This window comes from Rhagoletis pomonella, unplaced genomic scaffold (genome assembly GCF_013731165.1).
Source record: "Rhagoletis pomonella isolate Grant_MI unplaced genomic scaffold, Rhpom_1.0 Rhpom_scaffold_00013, whole genome shotgun sequence".
Taxonomy (NCBI): Eukaryota; Metazoa; Arthropoda; class Insecta; order Diptera; family Tephritidae; genus Rhagoletis; species Rhagoletis pomonella.
Window position 1 is genome coordinate 4,178,978 of NW_023458567.1, and position 6,000 is coordinate 4,184,977.

The 6,000-nt window shown below is 36.8% G+C and overlaps 1 protein-coding gene and 1 long non-coding RNA gene across 7 annotated transcripts in view; both read left to right on the plus strand.

The window, feature by feature from the left end:
* Nucleotides 1-3,211, plus strand: part of LOC118748538 — a 99,895-nt gene extending 96,684 nt beyond the window's left edge. The window contains exon 2 of the long non-coding RNA XR_004994064.1: nucleotides 2,887-3,211. This is a non-coding gene — a long non-coding RNA (uncharacterized LOC118748538). The remainder of the gene's footprint in view (nucleotides 1-2,886) is intronic.
* Nucleotides 1-6,000, plus strand: part of LOC118748531 — a 303,574-nt gene that overhangs the window by 261,950 nt on the left and 35,624 nt on the right. The window lies entirely within an intron of this gene.

Sequence of the window (6,000 nt, forward strand, 5' to 3'; positions counted from 1 at the left end):
GTTTTTTTATTGTTATTACTATGTTACCTGCGCTGATTTCGAATATTGCTGTAGTTGTTAGTCGGTTTCCACACTCAATACACGGGCTCGTATTTTTTCCCACCTCTTTAGCGCTTTACAGTTTATATACGCGGTGCTGGGTCTTGGTGTTCTTTTAATTTTTTTCTTTTTATTTCTTTTATTTTTCTTACGCTTACTTAGGAACTTTTTTTTCAGGCCGTTGGTGGTCACGGAACAAAACCAAACAGCCGGTGGCCATGCATATGCCAATGGCGGCGGCAAAAGCGTTGTTGGTAGCGAAGCTGGTTGGCTGATTGCTGCTATAGCTGTTGTTATTGTAGCTAGTTCATTCATACGCATTTCGCGGGACATTCTTTGCTTTCGGATAGTTTTGCTTGTCGGCATACTACCCTTGTATCCGTAGCTGTTTTATTTATTTATTTAGAGAGGAAGCGTTAAAAACTCACGCACCTAAAATGTACACTTCTGCCAGCATCAAAGACACCAAGAACGCAGAAATAAAAAAGCCCAACTCTTTTGCGTACCAAAACTTAGCTATTTGAAGCATGAATCTGCAGCACAACAGCGCTTAAAACAACAGACACCGGCAATGAGTGGCAATTACTGCACAGCGTCGGTATTTAAATGCAGCGTTTGTACATTAGTATGCTGCTCTCCCCTGCGGCTCATTCAAGCATGCACTGACTAACTCGTCTTATGTGTGGGAAAATTTTCCAACCTTACGTAGTTTGGTACGTGTAAGACGTGGTGTGATTGTAAGTGGCCAGTTGGCCTGCAAAGTACCTGCACCTTTTGACCGACCAGCTGTAGGTTTTTCGGTCTATCCGCCTTTCTGTCCGTGTAACATTCGCGCGACATCACTTTACTTGCTGTTGCCTCATTTAAATCTATTAACACACGTTTGCGCCGCGGAGTGCATAAATGCCCATTAGCGGCAACTATACATATATCGTGTGTTAACACGAGAATATTTTCTTTGCCTTTTGCCGGCGGGTATTTGCTGAGTTGTAGTGAAATCATTTCGTTAACTAATCACTCGTTATTTCGCTACACTTTATTGCAATGTTAAACTAAAAACTCGGGAGAAAATAAAGGTCCTCGCCCAACTTTTTAGCAGCTGTAAGTGCTGATGTCATAGCCGACGATAGCTCGATAACAGCGTCGATTATTGATTGCTATAGATTATGCCATATTCACACTTGGCATAAATTATATCATATTCACAATTGCTATTTACTAACTTAACAGGTTATTTTTACACTTTCAATAAACAATCGCACAACTTTAATAGTTCAAGTTACGCAAATATTACCAGCTTTAATGCCAACTCGCAATGCTTCCCACAGCCAACGCTAGTGTGCCAGCGCCTTTTTCTTTCTACGCCATTCAACATCCGTCTTAACGCCAGTGCTGCCAAGCAGGAAGCATTCACAATTCTTAACTTCCGGCTGCCCGCTGTTTTCAGCGCTGTAAGCGATATGCTTTTGCTCAGTAAAAAAATAAAAAATAAAATAAAATAAAAATAAAAGTCACAATCATACAAACGCGCGAAAATAAGAAATAAGAAAAACTGGACTATAAAATGTGCATCTGTGTGCATGTTTAAAGGCTAATAAAATAAAAATAAAAATATGTAAAAATTTCACGCACTCGTTTGCGTTGCCAACTGTGCAGAAAATTACTTGTTTTGCATTTGTTTAGTATTTATTTTGGCAAACTGTCGGCCAGTAGGAGGCAGCAGCTCAGCTAATAATCGCATGAATGTCACCCAACTGGCAGCCAAGAACAAGAACGAACAGCAACAACAATAAAAGCGCCATGCCACTAAATTCTTAAGTCAATAGTCAAAAGTGGCTGCCAATATGACAGTCATTGCAAAATGTGCAGCAGCAATGTGGCGGCCGCTTAGAATTAGCTGTCACACTGTGGTCACCTGCGGCGCGCTGTGACATACAACTATTTTTTACGTAAATGCCTAATGCGCAGAGTGATTTTTTATTGCACAATTTATTTAATTTTTTGCTTCATTCGTAATTTTTTTATCTGCTACTCAATTGCGCGAACATGTTTCGCGCATTTATGTAGGCTGCTATGCCAATTTCAGCAAAGCAATGCACTCAAAACAAAAAAAAAAAGCGACGGGAAAATGTTTAATTAAAATAAATAAAATACTTAAATTGAAAGGAGAGTGGTGTCGGCGCCAAAAAATCCGTTCAAACGCGTTAATAGAAATATTTGTGCCGCCAGTGCAGCGTTGTATTTTTTTTTTGGCATTAAAATTTTTCAAATTTTTGCGCTGTAATTATTTGGTAAGAGAGACATTGATTAATTTTCGAAAAGCGGCAAATGGTCTGCATGTGTGAATGTGTGGTATTTGTTTTTTTTTTCTTTTCTGGAGAGTTGGAGAAGCGGTGACGGAATATAAATACGAATGAAGTGAAATAAAATTAAAATAAGTAAAAATAAAAATATTTTTTTATGGAATAAAGCAAAAAATTACAAAAAATTAGAAAATATGAATTTTAAAAATTTTACTGAAATTTATTTTAAATTAAAATGAGATTAAAAAATTAATAAACCTTAAATAAATAAAGAACTTAAAAAAAAAAATTTTTTTAATTTTATCGGAAAAAATTATCTTGCTAAATTGCCGAATATATGGGCATAAAAAAATAAAAAAAAATAATTAAAAGTAAAAAAGTTACCAAACCGAATTACTCGTATGTAATATTAAATAAACTTACAACTTAAAAAAATATCAATAAATTTATACCACTGAGTACCGAAAATATGGGCAATTTTTCAATGATATTAATTTCATATCTTTTTGATACTCAAAATTAGCAAATATTTTGTAATCTGCAGAATATGTTAAATATCAAGGAAATAATCAAATATCAGTGCCGAAGCAGAAATCAAAACTTCTATTAAAAAACTAAAAACAATACATTTTTACAAAAACGAAAGTGTCACAAGCCACCAGCTGCTACTAAATGGAAATCCATTTATACAAAATAACCGAAAAAAAACACATACTAAAAAGTGCTGAGTTAATGAATGAAAAGTTAAACAAAACGTAAAAATAGTTGCCTTATCGTCGTAAAAAAGAACAAAACCCCAAACAAAGTTTGAAGAGAAATGCTTCCTTGTTGAAAACTTGAAAGCAATAAAAATAATACTACGTAAAAAAGCATAAAAATAATATAAATGAATATTAAATGTAAACACATCCACATACATATATATTTTTGTTACAAAAGTCATAAACCACAACAAATAAATAACGCAAACAAATTATAAAAAAGCCATAAAAATAAACATAAAATCAGCGTGGAAATTAAAAGCAAAGAAATCAGCCGAAAACGAAAACCTAAACAAAAAATAACAACGGCACAGACAAACACTGTGGCAAAATGAAAAATTGTGAATTGTGTGATTTACTCAAAATGCAACAGCAACACCAACAACAGCAGGAGAATTGCATAAAAACCACCGCTGCGCAGCTGATAAAATCGTTGCGCTTCAACAACAACAACAGCACGCCGCAAACGTTATGCCAGCATCAACAGACAGCAGCGCCACAACTACAACAGCAGCACATGCATCTACAACATCAACAACAACAACAACAGCAGCGTTGCTCCAGTGTTGGCAGCACAGGCAGCAGCACTTGCGACACGCTCTCCTCGCTGTCCGGTTCGGCGTTGTCACCAACGGCCAACAACAACAACAATCACGGCGGCCTTAAAAGTGCGATCATGGGAAACGGTAGCGGTTTGTTGCCCAACAGCGCCACTGCGCTTTCCACGGCACTAAAGAGCGCTGCTGCCGCCGCCACCACGCCATCGATGTATTCATTGCCAGGCACCCCGCTGGCCACAAACGCTTTACTGCCATCAACACAGCAAGCAACACTGCCAGCGCCGTCACCAGCAGCGAGCAGCAATGTGTTGCCCGCCACGGCAGCACTAGGCGGGTTCGGTGGTGCAGCGGCAATGGCTGCCAATTTAGCTGAATCGTTTACGTTATTACATCAGCAGGCGCATCAGCATTTTCGTGAGATACTCTATGCGGCACATTTGCTTGGACGAGGTAAAGTAATGAAGTAGAAAAAAAAATGTACTTACTTGCTGCTTTGAAAAATTAAGAAAAAGGAAAATCGTTAAGAGATAATTTTGAAAGCAAACAACAAAAATTTTTATGTAGAAAATGTTAATTTACCAGGCAAATACTAGCTGTGTTGTATCACACAAAGGCGGCAAGCCAATAGTTTTTAGGGGGAGAGGTGGGGGTAATTTCTAGCGACCAAAAATGCGTACTTTGCTTGCTGTGGTTGAATGAAAGTTCCGACAAAAATGTCAGTCCCTAATTGTGGGCGATTATTCAGTAAGTTTATAAACATTTATCATATTTCTTTGACACTTGGCAAGCCAAAAAGCTGTTATAGTCAGTGCGGCAGTGGGGCCAAGTGTGCGCGCGCGGTAGGCGAGCGAGTATTCGAAACTGTGATAAACAGCAGGAATGCACTGAATTTTATGGGTTGTTTGACTTTAAGATTAATGACTTGTATTAAACAAATTTGAGTTTGAATAAAAATCAGGAAAATTATTTCGAATGGGCGGAAACTGATTTTCGGCCGAAAAATTTATTTGATTAACAAAATAGTGCAAAGATTAAACCAATGAGGCACCACAAAGTCCAAAATAGCTATTTACAAAGGCCATGCCTAGAATCGTGTAGTTGGTGCGCGTAAATGTTGCTTTCATTTTTTAACGTCATAAACGACCCGTTTCTGGAAGCCTGCTTACGGTGGATGCTTCGATGACTAGAGGCCCAATTAAACTCTATCTATAGCTGACTCCTCTCACTGTTCAATAGACGAAAAAGCCGAACATTATTTTCAACATAAAGCCCATTGCCTGAAATTTTACAGCTGGCGTTGACTTCTAAAAACTAAAAGTTTTATACTAAAATGCGTTTACAACTCTTTGTTTCGAATCCATTCATTTGCTCCTTTTTATTATGAGCTCTCTTTCTTTAGAAATATTTGTGCTGTAAAATTGTATTTGTCAGGTTATTTAAAAAAAAAATTTAAATTTCTTTAAGTTCGAAAACTCGATCATCAATTTCAAAATTTCGAAAATATGGTCGAAAATTCTCTGATATTTGACACAAAATGGCGACATTTTGTTTTAGAGGCAGCGTTTGAAAAAGCGTAAATTCGAAAATTTTAAAATAAAAGTTCGAAAATGAAATATAAATATTCATTTTAATTCTTTAAATACATATTTCTTTCATACTCACAATAACTCGTCTAACCTTAGAGTTTGAGGTTTGAAAATTCGTAAACTGCACTTCGAAAATTCGTAATTTTCAAAAATGATCCACTTAAGTATGAAGCTAGAAGCTCGCAAATATGTACGCTGCCTCTAAAGCAATATTTCAGCAGTTTATGTACAATATCAGAGAATTTGTACCTTATTTTCGAAACTTCGAAATTGACTATCGACTGCGAAATTTTTTGAAAACTATAAATTAGATATGTTTGAAGCTTGCGAGCACACATGTAAGCATAGGCATATTTTTTATTGTGAAAAATTAATTAGATTAGCGCAAAATATTTAATTTTGTATTTTCCAAAAATTCTGTCCTAATGTAACCGTCTTCACATACGCCTTAACTTCCTAAGGAACATATGTATGTGCATATACTCCATTCAATACATGACCTCCCTAACCCGTTTACTATTTTCGAAACAAGCAGTCAAACAATTAACATTCTGACAACACAAAGCTATCTGCTGTTATCGCGCGCGTACGTCTAACCCAGGTTAAGCCAGTGCAGTCACGCGGCAGCGGCGGCATTAGAGAGCTCTTATCTACACGACAGCAACAACAACCACAAAAAAAAGTGAAAAGGCTGACAACAAAAGTTGACAATTATCTAACAAAATGTCACAGTGGCGCGAAAGGACAAGCG